The 18,878-nt window shown below is 37.7% G+C and overlaps 1 protein-coding gene across 6 annotated transcripts in view; it reads left to right on the top strand.

Moving 5' to 3' along the window:
- The window catches only part of ARHGAP28 (Rho GTPase activating protein 28), a 243,897-nt gene that overhangs the window by 79,069 nt on the left and 145,950 nt on the right, over positions 1 to 18,878 (top strand). The window contains exon 1 of one of the 6 annotated variants that reach the window (XM_032875720.1): positions 8,337 to 8,476. The exons of the other annotated variants lie outside the window; for them this stretch is intronic. The gene's annotated coding sequence lies outside the window, so the exon portion shown is untranslated. Of the gene's footprint in view, positions 1 to 8,336; positions 8,477 to 18,878 lie in introns of those variants that run through there. 6 annotated transcript variants of the gene reach the window in all.

The raw sequence follows: 18,878 nt of genomic DNA on the forward strand, positions 1-18,878 counted from the left end.
TTGAGTTTAAATCAAATGAGCAGTGCCAATATAAGTCTTCATTTCCACCAGAGGACTTACAGTAACATAAGCATAAATACGACTCAACAGTAATATTGCTGTAGACTTTATTAGCAGTCAGATACAAGTTGTCATCAGCTAGTACTAGATTTGATATCTCTTGTTTTATGGAGGATTTCTGTATTTATGTTTATGAACAATGTTGGTCTGCTGGTTTTAGTTTTAAGGTCTTGTATGGATTTCACATCAAGATAATTCTGATTTCTTACAATGAACTGGGAGGAGTTCCCTATGCCTCCCATTTTCTGTGCAGGTTTGATATTTCTTCATTTTTATATTTTGTATGTGAGGCCATTTAGGCCTGGGGTTCTCTTTGTGGCAGGTTCTAAATTATGAATTCACTTTCTTTAATAAATGTGGTAGATTCCATTTCTTTTGCTGTCAGTTTTAGTAGTTTATATCTCTCAGGGGATTTGTCATTTTCATGTAAGCTTTTGGATTTCTTGGCATATGGTTGTTTATATATTTCATTACTATCTGTTTGCTATCTGTAGGATTTTTAGGGACCATCCTCTTTTTCCTTCATAATACTAGTAATTAATCTTTCCTTTTTTCTTGATCAGTTGGCTAAAAATTCTTCGTTTTTATTCATCTTTTCCAAAACCCAGGTTTTAAAAAACGTATTTTCTCTATTTTTTATCTGCTTATTCTTTCTTTCATTAATTTATATTCTTATTTTTTCTTTACTTTGCTTTATTTGGGGCTTAATTTTTTCTTCTTTTACTAGGTTCCTAAGATGGACACTTAGATCATGGATTATTGACTTCTCTTCTTTTTTAATATAAGCATTTAATGCTATAATATTCCCTCTAAGGATTGCCTTAGCAACATCCACAAATACTGATTTGTGTAGTTTTGTGTGGTGATGTTGCAGTTTTCCTATTATTCATTTACAAATATTTTATAATTTCCCTCAGGATTTCTTCTTCGATCTCTGGGTTACTTAAACATATATTGTTTGATTCCCAGTATTTTGGCATATTCTAGATCTCTTTCACCAATTTCTAGATAAAGTCCATTATGGTCAAGGAATATACTTTATGAGTTAAGTCCTTTAAGATTTATTGGCGCTTGTTTTATGGCCAAGCATATGATTTATCCTGGTGATGTGCACTGTGAATTTATTTTATCTTTTTAAAAGATTTTATTTATTTATTTGAGAGAGAGAGAGACGACAGAGTGAGAGAGCATGAGAGGGGAGGTCAGAGGGAGAAGCAGACTCCCCATGGAGCTGGGAGCCTGATGTGGGACTCGATTCCAGGACCCTGGGATCATGACCTGAGCCGAAGGCAGTCACTTAACCAACTGAGCCCCCCAGGGGCCCCGTGCACTGTGAATTTAAAAAGAATATGTACGCTGCTCTTTTGGATGGGCGTATTCTAGAAATATCCGTTAAGTTAATATGGTTGATCCTGTTGTTTAACTTTTCTATATTTTTCCCAATTTTCTGTTTACTTGTTCTGTTACTGAGAGAAGTGTTGACATCTCTAGCTATAGAGATGTCTGTTTTTGTCTGTTTTTCCTTTTAGTTCTTAGAGTTTTGACTTTAAATATTTTGAAGTCTTATAATTTAGTGCACACATATTTAGAATTAGGTTGTTAGGTTCTCTTTATGAAATCAGCTTTTTATCATTAAGAAATAATGCTTTGCCCTTGGTCATATCCCTTGTTCTAAAGTTGTGGCTGCCATAGAGTCATGCTATTCAGAACTCCTTTCCAAAAAGTAGTATACTTAGCCCATGACTTTAGCTGCCATCCTTGTGGGTGTTCTCCCCAGGATGGTGCCAGTCTTGACCGAGCACAACATGATACTGGAGCTGGGCTCTTTTTGTCCAGCTCCAGGTCTTCTACTGGACAGTATCTGCTGGGGACTGCCCATTAGCCTGGCTGAGACACTTGCACCTGCACTGCAGCCTGAGGCCCTTCCAACCCAAATCTTCTTTCCTCTCCTCTCTTTTCACTGGTGTCAGATAGCATTCATTCCTGAAGGTCTTTCCTTGTCCAGTCTTGCTCTCTGTTACCTTTGTCTTGCACAAGTGTTTCTCCAAATAAATCTACTGAACTTCTAGTTTAGTCTTGACATCTGCTTCCCCGAGGACACAAACTGCCACAGAAATCTGCTTTGTCTGAGTTAATATGTCCATCCAAGCTTTCTTATGATTAAGGTTTGCATGGTAAAAATCAAGAGTCAGAGGCTCAAGTTACCTAATTACCCAGGTGCCCCTAATTAGTGTGTTTCTTATAAGCAGCCTATGTAGTTGGGTTTAATATACTGTCTTGCTAAATGTTTCCTATTTATCCCATCTGTTCTTCTCTTTTCTAGCCTTCTTTTAGATTACTTAAGTATATTTTTTATTATTCCATTTATCTCCAGTCTTGTCTTATAGCTGTTTATCCATTATTTTTAGTGGTCACTCTAGAGTTTACAGTATGCCACTTAAGCTTATCACTTTTCACCTTCAAATAATATATCACTTTATGTGTAATGTAAGAACCTTATGACTTTATTCTTTCATTTTCTCTTTCCCATCCTTTGTGATATTGTTGTCATGAATGTTAGTATATACATCAAAAAGCTTATCTTGATACACTGGTACTATTTTTGTTTTTAAGCAGTTTTATTTTAAAGAAATCAAAAAACAAGGACATACTTTAATTTTTCATGTGCTCACAAATTTACACGTGTCCACACTTTTAATTCTTTTGTGCAGGTCCAAGTTTCCATCTGGTATTACTTTCTTTCTTGAAAAACTTGCTCTGACATTTCTTGTAGTGCAGATCTGCTGGTCATGAATTCTTTGTACTTTTGTTTGCCTAAGATAGTATTTATTTAGTCTTTGTTTTTGAAGGAGTTTTCACTGGATATAGAATTTTAGGATGACCTTTTTTTTTTCAATACTTTAAAGATATTATTCGACTACTCTATTCTTGTGTTGTTTTAATGAGAAGTTTGCAGTCATTCTTACTGTTCTTCTGTATATTATGTCTGATATTTCCACTCTGCTGCTTTTGATGTTTCCCTTTATCTCTGGATTTTACCAATTGTGTCATGATATTTGCCTGGCTGTAGTTTTCTTTGTATTATCTTGGTTGGGCTTTTTGAGTTTTTTGGACTTCTAGTTTGTAGTTTTCATCAAATTTGGAAAAATTTCGGCCATTATTTCTATATGTCATTTTTATCCTCTGGCCCCTATCCTAGGACTCCACTATGATATCATCCCACAAATCACTGAGGCTGTTCACTTTTTATAGCCTTTTTTCCCTCTGTGTATTGTCTATCTTGTCTTTTATCTTGTCTATCTTGTCTTCAAAGATACTAGTCTTTCTGCAGTTAATATCCCGATAATCCCATCTAGTATATTTTCATTTCAGATAATTTTTCATTTCTATAAATTCTCATTTTTAAATTTTCTATTTGTTTCCTCATTTATTTCCTTTGAATTCTTCGGTATGTTGAGCATATTTATAATTGTCCTTCTATGCTGATTCCTCGACTATGTCATTTGGAATCTGTTTCTGAATCTCATTTCTCTGCTTCTTTGCATGAGTATTATTTCCTTTTAATTGAATGCTAGATTTGTGATTTGTTTTTATTCCAATGTAAATTTTGTTGTCTTTCTCTTGAAAGGTTTGTTTCTACGAAGGTCTACATTAACCTTTACTGTAGGGTGGACTTAGCCATACTACTAAACTGATAGTTCAAAGTTACTTGCTACTATAGACCCTTCTGGGGCTGGGATCTGAAGCCCCAAGTGCTCAACACAGACTTTCTAGTCTGGCTATTAAAAGCTCAGGTGTCTCCTAGCTCTTTGCAGTATCTGTGAATCATTTAACTTAAAGATCCTCGTTTGTCTTTTGTCTAACATTATGAAGTTAACCCTGTTTATGTGTGACTTATATTTAATAACAAACTCAAGGAGACCCTTATATGGATTTCTTGAGCCTGCATAACTTCTTCCTCTTTGGTATTTGTCCTAGAAAATTTTATCTCCCTTAACCTCTGTGAACTCTGTTCTATGTCCCCTGAACTCAACGAGACCCCAGTATTCTTGAGTTTCCTCTCACTGCATTTCCAGTCTGGAATGCATCCAAGATGAAAGCTAGGATAACTGTAGGATTCATCTCACTTGTTCCCTTTCTCCCAGGGATCACATCTTTACTTTCTTCTAATATTTACAAGCAGTTTTTCACATATTTTTTCCAGTTTTCCAGTTGAATGGCAGGAAGACTACTCCATTCCCAGTTAATCCATCATGACCAGAAACAGAAATTTTAGTTTTTATGAATACTCTGGATGTTTTCTTTTACATATAAGGTAGCCTTTGAGAACATCTCCATTGTTGAAAAAGAAGAAATTTTTTGGGAGGGAGAGAAGAGACTCCAAGGTCATTTACTGTGACCTGGACTGGCACAGGCTGAGGCTGGACATAGGATCATGGTTGTGCATTTCAGAAAGAAGGGGGTATGGGAACTGGAAGATAAGAGGTGGCATTAGCCCCTCTTCTTTCCAGGTACTCTTTCCCCAGTTACACGTCAAGGATAACCTGTACATTCAAACTATCCCAAGAGAGGAGTGTCCTGGCTAGAAAATTCTGTATCTCTTGTTTATGGATGGAATCATCTTTCTCCTTTGGATATCCATGGCAATTTAAGTATTTCTTTTAATCTTTTTCGTTTGCATCAGTGTTATTTATTGAAGCTTGAAAAACAACATGCTCTGTTAAGGATTTATACTCAAAATTCATTTATTTTTCACCATTGTCCTAGGAGGCAGGCACTAATATGACCTCTGTATTATCATGAATAAGACAAAGCATAGAAGGATTAACTGCCTAACCTCATACATTGTGCAAGTGGCAAAGCCAGTTAGACCTATGTCCTTCTTAACTTCATGCCCTGCACTCTTGATATTAAGCTATATTTCCCTTTTAGTACACACTACGTTTGTACTATAGTTACTTCTGTACCTGTCTTACCAGTTCATGAATTCATTGAGACTAGGAACCCTGTGCTTACACGTTATGTCTTCAGAGCCCCTGACCAGACCAAGTTGAGAGGGAGAAAAGGAGGAACAACAGTCATCTTCTTTATCTCTCATTTTGGAAAAGAAACAGTCCTAACTTCTTAGAATTAACTTGCCATCAAAATATTTTCTTATCAATAAGATTGATTTTTCAATGTAACTTTGTTTTACTTTTTTTATTCCTCATTAATCATAGTTGCTAGAATCAGCTCACAGGAAATCAGCTGTCTTATAAAACAACAGATGGCAAAAAGGAAACATTCATTATTATTCTCTTGTGCAGTGTACATACCTAGTAATGGCAGATTTTGAAATAATGTGTTCTATGATATTTGCTCCCTTTAGTCATGCCTATTCATTATTCTCCCTTAAAGGTTGATTTTTATGTTTTCTGTAGCATGAGGTAAATGTTTATTGAAATAAGATCTATACTTGAGACTATATAATAATAGAAATAGCATAGCAGAACCCTGTAATCAGTAACTTGAAGTTATCTTCTTTTTGTTTGCTAACCAAATACACAGTGCTATCTTGATTAAGTCTGTCAGTAACCAGGGCAATAAAGCTGTTCTCCCGGGAGAGAGCTAGTGGTACATCAGCATCCCCAGAGGAGGATGGCAGAGCCTCCAGGTGGGTGCTTCCAAGGGTTCTTCTTACATCAGATGACTGTTGGATGGCAGTTTCGACCATTTGTTCCCCTCTCCCAGGGTCAAATGTACATGTTCCAGGAGACATTTAAGCCACATCTGATAACCCTGGTAGTTGAACTTACAAGCTCCCTGTGGACTGGTGTTTGTCAGGGCAGAGATACATGTAAGGTGAGAAAGCCTTGCTGCTGAAGCTGTCAAAAAAATCTATTTCAAGAGTACTTTAGTATCTGTAATTACTCAATTAAAAATGCCTCTATCCCTGGGGAAGCTGTGTCAGAGAGGAGTAGGTTTGTGGCAAACACCATGTCACCATGTCTGAAACTCTGAGCTCAGAAAAGCAGTGTAGATACTTGTTAAAGGCAGGAAATTCTGTTTTTATATGACCACCACTCTCTGTTCTTCAGAGATTCTTTCTTGTTAGCCAAAAGCGGCCCAACTTTCAGGCTCAGTGAGTCTGAAATGCTTCTTCATATTGCAGAACCAAAACGACTTCATCCAGAGGGAGAAGCTTCAAATCTTTATTTTCCTTTTTTAACACTTCCAAAAAAATCTCTAGTTAGCTCTTATTCTATCTATAAAGTGGGAGCCAAGAGAGAGGGCAGAGAGTAAAGGACGAGAGACCTGGAAGGTCGTATTTCTCAAGCAAAGCAAGAGAAATCCTTAGAAGTAAGAGGGAATTATGTTTCACATGATCTTTTAAGATGCAAGATCTTTCCTCTCTTAATAATTTAATAAAATGGACAAGTATCCACTAAAGTCACTTTCTTCTTTACACATGATAAATTAATGAGCAGCCCTCAAAGAATTGATTTTTAGTCTCTGGTAACCTGACCTGGCCTGAACTGGATTGAGGCAATGATGTGAAGGCTCAAAACTAAATCTGTTGTTTCAGATCCCTGAGACTCTCCTGTCTCCCAGCATGTTGTTATGTCATATTAAACATTAGTAGTTGGATCATAAGAAACACAAGGGACACCAGGTTTTTATCCTCTTTGTCTGGGTAATGCTCCTAAAAAAAAAAAAAAAAAAAAATCAGTGAGTCCTTATCAGATCCCACTGCCCACCACACTAGAACTTGAAGGGCAGCAGAGGAAAAGAGTCCCCCTCCCTTTTTTTTTTAAAGATTTTATTTATTTATTTGACAGAGATCATAAGTAGGCAGAGAGGCAGGCAGAGAGAGAGGAAGGGAAGCAGGCTCCCTCCATCCAGGACCCTGGGATCATGACCTGAGCCGAAGGCAGCAGCTTTATTTAACCCACTGAGCCACCCAGGTGCCCCAAGAGTTACCATTTTTAACAAAGAGGCTTGAGGAAGGATTTTAGGTAGATTCTAAACTAAGGTAAACTCTTACACTGAATTAATTCATACCAATTATTGTACCTCATATCCATGTTGTAAGAAGCCTTTACCTTAACCATCTTAATAATATATTTGAACAGGGTGATCTCATAAAACATATAGTCATATTTATGTCAAAAATTCTTCAGAGCTCCAACTTTTCTTAAAATTCTATTATATTGCATTTTTCCTGGAATGTTTTTCTATAGAAAAAAAGTTGTGGTTCATTCATTAATTCAGTAAGTGTTACAGGTTTATGTGTGTAGAGCATTTTGCTTGATTTTTCTGAAATTTTGCATTTATTTCTTCATTTATTTAACAAGTACTTATTGTATCTTAATAAATGATAAGTACTATTCTTGATCCTGGGAATATTGTTAAGTATTCATTACCAGTGGGGAAGTCAGACAGCAGGAAAGTGAACAAATGCATACATAATATAATTTTGGAGAGATGAGAAGGGATGTATTAGCTCTTTGTATCCATCTACTAATGACTGATACTGTGTAACAGCTGCTGGGAAATTGGATGCCAGTATGCAGTGACTACATGATCTTTTTACATAAGGCAAAATATAGTTTTTTTCTTATGCAGTTTTCACAGTAGACATGTAAACTACATATTATTATTCCCATTTATTCAGACAAAGAAAATGAGGCTCAGAAAGATGGGGTGAATTTCTTATCTGAGGCCCCAAGAGATTGGGTGAATTTTTTTTTACTTAAAGCTAGCAAATCCCAAAGGTTTTTTGAATCAAACCTTTGCCTTCTGACCATAAGGTGCACATTTTTGCTCTGCATTACTACTTGGTACCTGTTGGATTAATTATCTACAAATTCTTTTGTTCCTACATTTCAAGTTAAAATTCTTTCAGGAGTAGAAATAATTACTAAATCATGATACATACAGTGTTTGCTTTTGACTTTGAAAGTACTTTTAATAAAGCCTTATATCTGTTTAGTGGGGAAAGAAGAAAAGGGGAAAACTGTAAAACTTGCCCTTGTGCACTGCACGAGTTTTCATAAATCTCAGCCTTCTTGAGGCTGATTACACTTTGCGGTCTTCCTTAGGAAATGGGTGAAAATTGGAGCTGGGACACAAACAGGAAGGCTGGGAGGCAAATCTGTCCCACAGGCACTACCTCTTTAAATAGCTACGGTGCAGTGGGAATTAGTTCTCCTCCTGCAAGAAACTCCAGTGCCCTTTGTTTCTTTGCCGCTGGGCGGGAGGCAGCCAGTGCTGTCCTGTCTCAGAGGGGGGAGGCAGTGCTCAGAGGGTGTGGGGTGGTGGATATGGGCTGGAGGATGGCCTCCCCATTTCTAGACCATGAGGACACATGGTCGCACAGATGTTCCGCACTTCTCCCTTAAGAATATCATCCATGAGACTTTTAACCTCCTAAAAGGTAAGGTTGAGATCACTTTCTAGATCAATCACTTGAGCTATAAGCTTCTTGCCTCAGACTGATTCTTTCATATAAGAGAGGAAAGAAGAGAGTAGATGGTTGCTATAGCTTTTTTTAAAATCCATTTTTAATTGAATGAATAAGTGGAGCTTATGGTTTTATTAGTAAGTTATAGGTACATAATGTTAAGTGATAGTAAACTGTTGATTTTTTAACCTTCCAAAGATTTTTGTGACAGGGTGGATGACAGTTTCTAAAGCTCAAATATAGAAGGAGAAGAGTAAATAAGCCCTGTTACTAATTTGGGAATATTAGTTAAAATAATAGATGCATACAAATGAATGGTTTAGAGGTCTTTTGATTCCAGTTCCTGCTTTTGAGCAGGAGCCTTTAAAACTCTAATCCAGGGGTGTCTGGGTGGCTCAGTCAGTAGAGCGTCTCACTCTTGGTTTCAGCTCAGGACAGGATCTCGGGGTTGTGAGACAGAGCCCTATGTGTGGCTCTATGCTTAGTGCAGAGTCTCCTTGGGATTCTTGTTCCCTCTCTCTGCCCCTCTGCCTGCTGCCCTGTGTGTGTTTTCTCACTCAAATAAATCTTTAAAAAAAAATACAACTCTAATCTAGTCTTTCCAGTTCATTATCTAATTTTGGAAACGTCTACTGAGGTAGACTCCAGTACTCAAGTAGTTCAGCGGAGTTAATATATTTCCTTGGTCAGGCTACCAAGCCTTTCCTCTGGTTTTCCATGTTAGGACAAAGGGTGCCAACTAGAAGCAGCTGTGTTTTTGCCCTGCTTCTAGAAGAGACAGGTGGTTGGGGAGGGAGTGCCCATTGCATACGTGCCCTACAGAAAGTACTGTGCCTGGGATTTTTGGATGCTGCCTTTGTCCATTCCTTCTCATCTTTTCCTGGCCTCCACCTTCTCCTCCCTTATGTACCTTCTTTAAGAAATCAGTACCTGTGTTACGGAATACTCTCAAAGCCAGCCTTAGTCTGATTAATAGCAAGCAGAAGGCCTATTTCAAGAAACACAAATGCAGCCCTTCCCAGAAAGGTTTCCACAATGTCTGTTAACCTCCTTTCATGTTTAATTTTTAGAGCACTGTTATCCATACAACCCTTTTCAGTGATTCCTTATATGTCTTGTCTTTCTTTCTTTCTTTTTTTTCTCTTGTTTTTGTCCTTTGTGTTGCCTGTCACAGGAAGGGGAAGTATTAGGACGGGTGCTTTTGTTGTTTATTTGAATTTCATTTCCTTTAAATTAGAATCATCTGCTTCAGAGTGTTTGGGGTTCTTTTTAGTTAAGTAACATCATCTTTATATTTTTGCCAGTGTGTTTATAGTTTATTGTTTTTAAATTGTTTTACTAATGTCTTTTGTAATCAAAGGTAGAGTCTCCTTTAGCCCTGTTGAGCCTTCTTTTTAGATTAGAGTGTGTTAAGAAAGCCCATTTAGAGAAATACTGCTTTTCTTGTATGGTATGATTTGGGAGAGGTAAGGCCTTTCTTTTCTTTTTAGTTAGATTTCAGAGTGTGGTAAGCAAAACCAAGGTCTATGATAGGTGATACATTTCAAGCATAATGTCTAGGATATGCTTGATGTGCCTGTTTGTGAAAATAGTTTTATACTAGTGTGCTTTGATGAGTATTACTAATAGGGAGTCTTTCTTTTTACTTTAAATCTTGTAAGTAAAAAGGATTTACATTATTTTTATAAATCATTCTTAAATTCTACAGTTTTGTTTTGATAGCCCCCCATAGTTGTGCATGTAATTACTGCCCCCTGCTCAACCCCCTTTGTACACATCCTATCTCTTACAAATTTTGTGAGGCACTTGTTAAACTATAAACTAAGGAATTAATTGAATAGTAACTGTGCTAATCAAAAGCAAGTTTAACAAGATAAAACTGGTGCTTAGATTGGAAAATATAAAAAAGAACTTGACTTTTATGGTCCTAAAGCTGAAGGAAAAAAAAAATAAAAAAACAGAATAATGCTTATCTTACTTAAGCAAGCTGAAGCTTTATAGAGAAGGAGTTCTGAAGACAATGGGCATAATAATGCAAGGCTCTATTAGCCAAGGTTCCAGCAGAAATTTTAGAAAAGTAAAATCACTTATGAGATGAACTTCAAGGAAATCAGTGCCCCTCTGTAATAAGTAGAATGACAAGGTAAAGTAACAGATTTACTGGAAAGCCTCCTCCTGACCTGAGTTGAGCAGTGCAGGAATGTGTTTCAAAGCCTGTTTAAAACCCCAGAGATGGTGTTTTTTAATCAGTCTTGCTGATGTAAACACAGACCCTGCCTGGAAACTTTCCAAAAGTGGAGAGGGTGAAGCCAGTTCAGTCAAGATGTGCAGTGGTATTATAGTAAAGACATGGGGAAGCGATGCACCACCATCTTGGGAGACAGAGTCTAACAGCCTTTCGGCTATCTCTGAAGGTGTAGTGTGACCTGGTGATAAGACCATCCGCTGAGAGAAGATTGCACTGAGAACAATCACCCCCAAGTGCTTCTCTAAACAGAAGGAGGGGGGAATGAGAAAAAGGGAATTGTTTCTTAGTGATATAGAAGCCTGTGGATTATTTAAGGGGACAAAAACTATTGAGAGGAGTGTTTGGAAAATGTCACTGCTGATGAGATGGACATTCATTGCCAGGGCCCTCTAGTGATGAATAAATGATAGGTTTACAAAGCTCAAGTACCAAGCAAACTCTGTTTGTAAGTGAGCAGAGTAAACAGGTCTTCTCTCTGTTAGATATGAAGCTTACCGTACATAATGCTCCATATGTCAGATGTGTTTAATTAAATGAACATGAAGACTTAAACTTTCCAAATTTCTCATGTGGATATACATAGTAGTAAAATTGGGGTCTGAAATGAAGATATTTCCTGCCCAGCTGCTCATCACCCTAAAGGAGACTTGACCAAGAATCCAACCTGGTACTAAACAGAAATCACTATTTGGGACATGAAGCATCTATTATTTTGTTTCACAAGACAGAAAGGCACAATATTTCAGTTATTTGTGTATTAAGGTGGCACATAACTATCTGAAACTTCTGGCATAAGTAGGTGCTAAAGGATATGTTTTTTTCCTGTCCCATAACTTACAGAGCTCATTCCAAATGCCTCCATAAACTTCAAAAGGAATGCTGGAGATACGGAGGCAGTAACCCCACACGGTGCTGCCTGTCCTCGCAGGAGCGTATGGGACAGCCTTCTGTGCCAGGGCAGGGCGCCCAGAGGAACCATGTGACTATTCCAGACAGGATGCTTTGAAGCAATGTCATTAAAATGGAGGCTAACACAGTTTACCTACTTGAAAAGATTTCTTTTTCAATAATAGCATATTACATCGTAATTGTTTTTCATTCTTTGCCAACCTTGAATTACTCAGTAGGTACGAATCTTCTAATGTATTTTAGTTAAAATAATGACAGGATTTATCACTTGATCCATCCCCAGCTGCTGCGGCTTCTCCTCCTTCCTTCCTTTCTCTAACAAAATGAAATACCCAAAGTGCAGTCTCTTTTTGAGTTAGGGAAGTCAATGGATAGATATCACTTACCACTAAGAGGTTGCAGTTCCTTCAAAACTGCTTTCTAATCTATGAAATAGAAGAAATCAGAAGCCAATATTGGACAAGCTCATTTGGAGCTTTTTCACGAAGTCTAATTTCCAAAGTCCCAGAAATGCCTGAGCTATCAAAACGTCTGCCGCTAGCAATCTTTAGATTGTGGTGGTAATGATGAGTAGAACTACAGAATGGGTGCAGACATTTTATGAATACTGTTTCCTTTATCATCACAAAAACGTCATGCAGGAGTGGGTATCCACAGTTTACAGTTAAGGAGACTGAGGTACTGTGAGGCCAAGTGTCTTGCCCACATTTTATATAGCTGATGAGTGTCAGGGCAAGAATGTGAACCAAAATTTGTTTGACTTCGAGGCCTGGGCATTTTCTCCCTCAATGATGAGGGAATGACAAAATTTGTTATTTGTGTTTTCCCATTTGGAGGTAATAGGAAAACAGATTTTGGTGGAAGTTGCTGTAGGACTTTGAACAAGCAAGGTAGGCTGTTTCTCCCTATTAATAGGACCCCATATTCTCTGTTCTCTGACTTCTAACTTCCTTTTCTGACCTATTGTCTTGAGGGAGAAGGTGATATCTGTTATTCTTCCACAGTAATATATAAAGCTTGGTGCGTGTGCGTGCATGTGTGCGTGTGCATGTGTGTAGGGGATACTTTTGAGAGATAAGAAGGGAAAGAATCACATTACCCCCTATAAACTGCAATAAAATGAGAAGGAATGTATTATTGTATGTTCTTAAGCCCTAAGTGGACTTAATGAGCATTTTCAGTAATCTGTTTACAATTCTATCTGTTTACTGAAGATTTGGCTTTTTGACAGTTACTTGACCACTTTAGATTGTAAACTGATTCATCTGTCAAAGTCCAGCTCAAATTCCAGCTTCAAACTCCTTCCTCCTTCTCCCCGTCTCACCGCTTCCTTCACACTGACATCTCCAAATTCCTGAAGCCTATGTATTTATATACTATACTTAAGACTTTGTATTTATATTCCTGAAGACTAGTATTTATATACTCCCATACTCAGCAAGGTGAGTTTTCTTTTTAAAAGCATTATCTTGTCTTAGGATAGCTTGTGGGCACCCACTAGACACTGATTGCTTCCTTTAATTTGGTAACATCCCTCCTCCCATGTAACTAATGGAGAGCTTGTCTTTAGTATTAGTTGTTTCATTGGTTATGTTATCCTCTCGTTGATTCTATTTTTGTATTGTGATTCTAAACAGATTGTTCTTCCCAAGACAGTTCTTGAAATGTTTGATGATAGTAATCATACTTCCTTGGAGCCTTCTAAATTTCTCCAGTGCTTTCAACATTTACACAAGTGGCGTAGCCTCTTGACTTTCTGTCTTCATCCTGCTCCGAAATCAGTCCTGGCTGTCAGCATCCCCCCTTAGTGGTACCCAGAGCTGAATTCCAATTCTGCTGTGTTTAGGATAATCATCTCCTCTTTCTGTGTGATATACTTTTATGCTGCTTAATCTTCCACGTAGTTTTCTTGGCATCCATGTCGTGCTCTTAGCTTATACTGACCTTGAATTTGGCCAAAATCTCTTCATCTTTTTCATAGGAACTTTATTCTTGCCAGGGAGCAGTCATCCTAAACATGGGCAGCTGAAGTTCCTTAACTTTATTCCCATTCCTATTAAGCTTCATCCTGCTAGTTTCAGTCCCTTAGGCCTCCCAGTGGAGAATTTCTTGAGTTGGATTATTATCCAAAATAGTCTATTAGAATAAGTAAGGAAAATGATCTTCTGAGAAAAAAAGTTCCTAAGCTTTATTTTATTATTTTTTTTTTTTAAAGACTTTATTTATTTATTTGACAGACAGAGATTACAAGTAGGCAGAGAGGCGGGCAGAGAGAGGAGGAAGCAGGCTCCCCGCCGAGCAGAGAGCCGGATGTGGGGCTCGATCCCAGGACCCTGGGATCATGACCTGAGCCGAAGGCAGAGGCTTTAACCCACTGAGCCACCCAGGTGCCCCAGTTCCTAAGCTTTAAAAGAAAGAATCTAATCTTCCCAAAGAATATCTCAACTCATGTTACCTTGTTGAGAAAACTTTGTACGGCCTACTAGTTAAAGCCCCACAGTATTCTCCTGTGGCATCTGAAGAGTTGTCACAGCTATGCTTTCTATTGTAGCACTAGCCAAACCAGACAAGGATCCTTGTCCATGCCACCCCGTTCTCTGCACCTGCCTGGATTGTGACTTTGTTCATCAGAGCCTAGAATGCACATCCTTCCTGTTCCATCTCTGCCATTCATAATCCTGCACATCCTTCTCGTTGAGATTTTTATTGAACCTTAATAGAGTGTAATTTCTCCTTCTTTCCAGTTCCCAAAACATGTACTAAATTCTACTTTATGAGTAACATATGATATCGTGATTGAGAGGCGAGGCTCTGGGAATGGATACGCTATTTGCAAATCTGGACTGTACTCCTTAGTAATGCAATAATTGTCAACTAGTGAATTTTTCTCTTAAACCTCAGTTGTTCCATCCGATTATGAGGCTCGAACTAGTTAGTATGTGTAAAGTACTTAGAATGGTACCTGGCATATAGTAACTGCTAATTTTGCTGGTGAAGCTCAGAATAACTTATGGACATGATTTTTTGAATCCTCAAAACATGGCTATCAGAGAAAACATTTATAGATTTGTGGAGACAGAATATTAGAGAGGAGCATTTTCCTAAGGAGGCATTATGAGATGGTCTCCAACCAGAGGCCAGACTCAGCTATTTTCCCTTACAGTCAAATATTAGTCAACATTTTTATAAGCACTGTGCATATTTACTTGTATCAAGTAGTGCAGATAACCTGGAGAAATATGGCCTTCGTGTTATGAAATGTGTTTATTAACATTGCAATTAAGATAATCAATTACTCAAAGCTTAATTTTAATTTGTGTGCCCATGGGTTCATGCTAATTTACATTTTGCTTTGTACAGCGTGACAAAAGGAATTACAAAGCATTTTTTTTCCTCTTATAAAGTATAATCTTTATTCCTTGGGGAGGGGGAACCCATCGTGGTTGAGCAGCATCAGAAGCTTATGCATTTAACTTTGGGCATTTATCATGAGAATTAGCAGTCTGTAGCCTGATAACTCACTCTGACCTCAGCATTTATTGAAGGTCTACCAAGAATCTTGTGTTGGGCTAAGTAATGTTGAGATGTTGAGATATTAAGAAGTAGAAGATGAAGTTTCTGTACTAAGGTATTATTTGGAGATAAAACACAGTAAAGAAAGTAATAATATGAGGCAAATTCTAGTTCTTGTACTCAGTGAACTACTAAGTTAGCAGTGTAGAAAACTGGGTAGTATAAGAGCCTCAACAGGATAGTTCTTAATTGCTACCAACCTATTTCAGTCTTCTTTCCAAACTGTCCCTTCAAGAACCTCTAAAAACTAAATAATACAAACCTTGAGGACATCATTAATTAACTAACAATAATATATTTGTACAAAGTGTTTCTTCTTTGAAAATTTGCTATAGATATACTTGATGATGAGGTATTATTGTAATAGCTGACAGATTGCCTTAATTAGTTCTGACAATAACTTTATGTTATTATCCCATTTTTTTGAGACAAAGGGAAGTGAGGTCTCAGAGTGGACACATAAGCTACTACCTCCGTAAGAGGTAAATCTATGATTCAGTTCACATCAGCCCAACTGAAAAGCCCTCTTTCTTAACCACTATACTCTCTTGTCCTCCTTGACCCCTATTCACCAGCCTACTTAAGGGACCCACGATTAAATTATGGATGAACTTCAGCAAATATAATTGGAGTGGGGGTTAGAGATGTGTTAAAAAAGGTAAAAAATGTTGTAAAGAAACATTTATACCAGCTAATGGATTTGGAACAGTCTACCAAATGGTTGGGTTAGCTTCATTCACTGATTGTTAACAAGAGAATGGCATTATATAATTTATGTAATTTTTGTTTTAGTAATCTTTGCAAGTGTATGTAAATGGTATTAAAAAGTCAGGGAGCCAAATATTGAGAGATAAGTTCAGTGTGCAGTAGCCTAGATATATCATAGATTTGTATACTGGATATACAATTAAATAAAAAAAAAAAAGATGGATTTGAGGGATGTGTCTAAGGTAGATTTGGCCAGATTTGTGGATCTGTCCAATATGGTATGTAAAAAGGGGGAGAAGTGAAAAATGGCAGGGTTGTAGTGATGCCATTCCTGAGACTGAGGAAAAGGAGTGATTACAGTTGGGAGGGGCTGAGTTTTGGACATGATGAGTCAAACATACAAAGATGATTTGACATCTTGAAGATTGTGAGCTCAAGAGTGATCTGGTCAATGATTAGAGAATCCTCAGCCAATAAGTGAAGCCACAGCAATGGATAAGTTCCTGGGGAGGAGCTCAGTGCCACAAGTAGACAGGACAAAACCCAGGATAGCCACCAATATTGAAAGTGTGACTCTCCTCAGTGGTGTTTTACTCTCACGGCTACCCTGTGGACTCTTTGGAGTAGGTATTTCCCAAGCCTCTGTCAACATGACTCTAAGCTGTTCTTTATGTTGGCTTCCTTTGACAGGGGCTAAGCCATTAGCAGTTGCTTGTTACCAGGATCACTCCCAGATGATTGATCAGCTTCAAACTTGGGAAATAGTTTGCTTTTTGTAAATTGACTAAGGATTAGTATAGAGATAATGTGTAACTCACTCATAAATCAATTGTTAGATGTCTCATCATTTCTTTAGGATTTTTTTTTTCCATAAAATTTGCATATTACATTTCTAGTTTTAAAATAAATTAGTGCAGTGATGGAATGCACCTGAAATGACTGACAATTTCTTAAATGGCTCCAGGTTTCTTGTGAAATGTCTTAAAAACTTGACTAGTGGTTTCCTAGGTACTAAAAATGTGTGAGTGCTTTGATTCTATTGTGGCATGCTCTTCTAGTAGTGAGCAGGAACTTCTCTAAAAACTGTCCATATTGTCTATTCATAGACAGCTGTTTAGCAGTGAGCAGGGCATGAGAAGTAACAACACTGGGGGTAGCTTGGGGGAAAACACCCAAGGTACAGGGCAAAGAGTTTTGAATCTTGAGGTCCTACTACCTACATTTGAATCCTACATCTTATATTACACACCCATTATAGCTGTGGGTCCTCAGATGAGTGACTAACTCTCCTTAAGCATATATATATATATATATATATATATATCTGTAAAAAGAAATTGTAATAGCACCTATAATATTTTTCATAGAATTGTTGAGGATGTTCAACAGGTATTTTACCCAAAGTTGGGCACTAGGGAGTGCTTTGTATAATTACTGAGTATTAATGCACATTGACTAGGGTTATTTTCTCTCTTTTATTCTGTTTTAAATATCTTTGTAAGTGCTGCATTCTCTGGATATGCTTTTATTGGACTTTCCTGAATGTAATACAGTTCCTAGCTAGATGATACTATGAATAATAGATTCTCTGATATTAGGGGATATGGGACTATCACAATAGTTCATTCTTCTAATACATTTATTAGACTATGCTTTTTTAGGGTTCCCTCCCTTTCTCTTACAGAATCACCACTTCACACCTGTCAGGAAAGCACTGGCCTAACTCTCCAGCTTAAGCAGGGATCAGAACATCTGAATTCGTCTGCTGATATAGTATGTTCATTTCCTTTTCTCCAGCGCAGTTCTCAAGGAATATTTGCCCGAGTTTTACAGTAGAACTTTTAAATTTAATGTTCCTGACATACAGTCATGCAGACATAAGAGCCTAGGTCTTTTTGTAGGCCATTATCAAAATCAGACTTAGTTTGGGCCCAGGTATTATTAAAGGGTGGTGCACTGCGTAGTGCATGTAAAAATAACTCTACATCATGTTATCAGGGAAATCCCCCCAAATTGCATAATAAGATAGATATTGAAGCTCTGCAGTTAAGCAGAGGGTAGTATCTACCTCTTTGGGCTGCTGATCGGGTTGTGGAACTTGCGTAATAGAAAAATGAATATTAGGGGCACCTGGGTAGTTCAGTCAGTTAAGCATCTTGCTTTGGCTTAGGTCATGATCCCAGGGTCCTGGGATCGAGCCCTCATCAGGCTCCCTGCTCAGTGGGAAGTCTGCTTCTCCCTCTCCCTCTGCCCCTATCCCTCCACTCATGCTCTCTCTCTTCTGACATAAATAAATATAATCTTAAAAAAAAAAAAAAGAAAAGAAACCAAAAAAAGAAAATGAATCATAGTCCTGACAAGCTAGAAGTTTTCAGGAGTTGCACATGTTTCACATGTTTCCTTGGGTAGAACGCAAGAGGCTTTACTATTGCAACTGCTTGCAATGGTAGTTTCACAAACTGTATGTATACAATTTCTATATATACAGTTTCACAAACTGTATATGAACTCGGTGTTTATTTTCTGGGCTCTCTATGTTGTTTTCATCAGAAATCTACAAAATTTCAGTATATAACTCCTTGGGTACAGATGTACTGTGATCCCCTAAACAGCCATTTATGAACAGTATCTGCCCTGATTCTAGGACAAAGGTCACATTCAGTTGCTCACCAGTCCTTGTGGAGAGCAGAAATATTTGCCTCATCTTGTATAGCATTTTAAACACCGTCATTATTGGGAAAATGGGTTAGTTAATGGTGAAAATGCATTTGTCAAGACTTGGTACAGACCCTGACAATTCTTTATTGCTTCAAAATTACTCTGGCCAATGTGCATCTTTCTAACAAATCTCTGGCAGAAATTCAGTCATCTTGCTATGATAGTAAATCGAAGAGAACCCAGAATGTCACTGACAGGAACCCAGGAGTCCCTGGTTTA

Source organism: Lontra canadensis, unplaced genomic scaffold, assembly GCF_010015895.1.
Source record: "Lontra canadensis isolate GAN:19392208 unplaced genomic scaffold, GSC_riverotter_1.0 scaffold57, whole genome shotgun sequence".
NCBI classification, from domain to species: Eukaryota; Metazoa; Chordata; class Mammalia; order Carnivora; family Mustelidae; genus Lontra; species Lontra canadensis.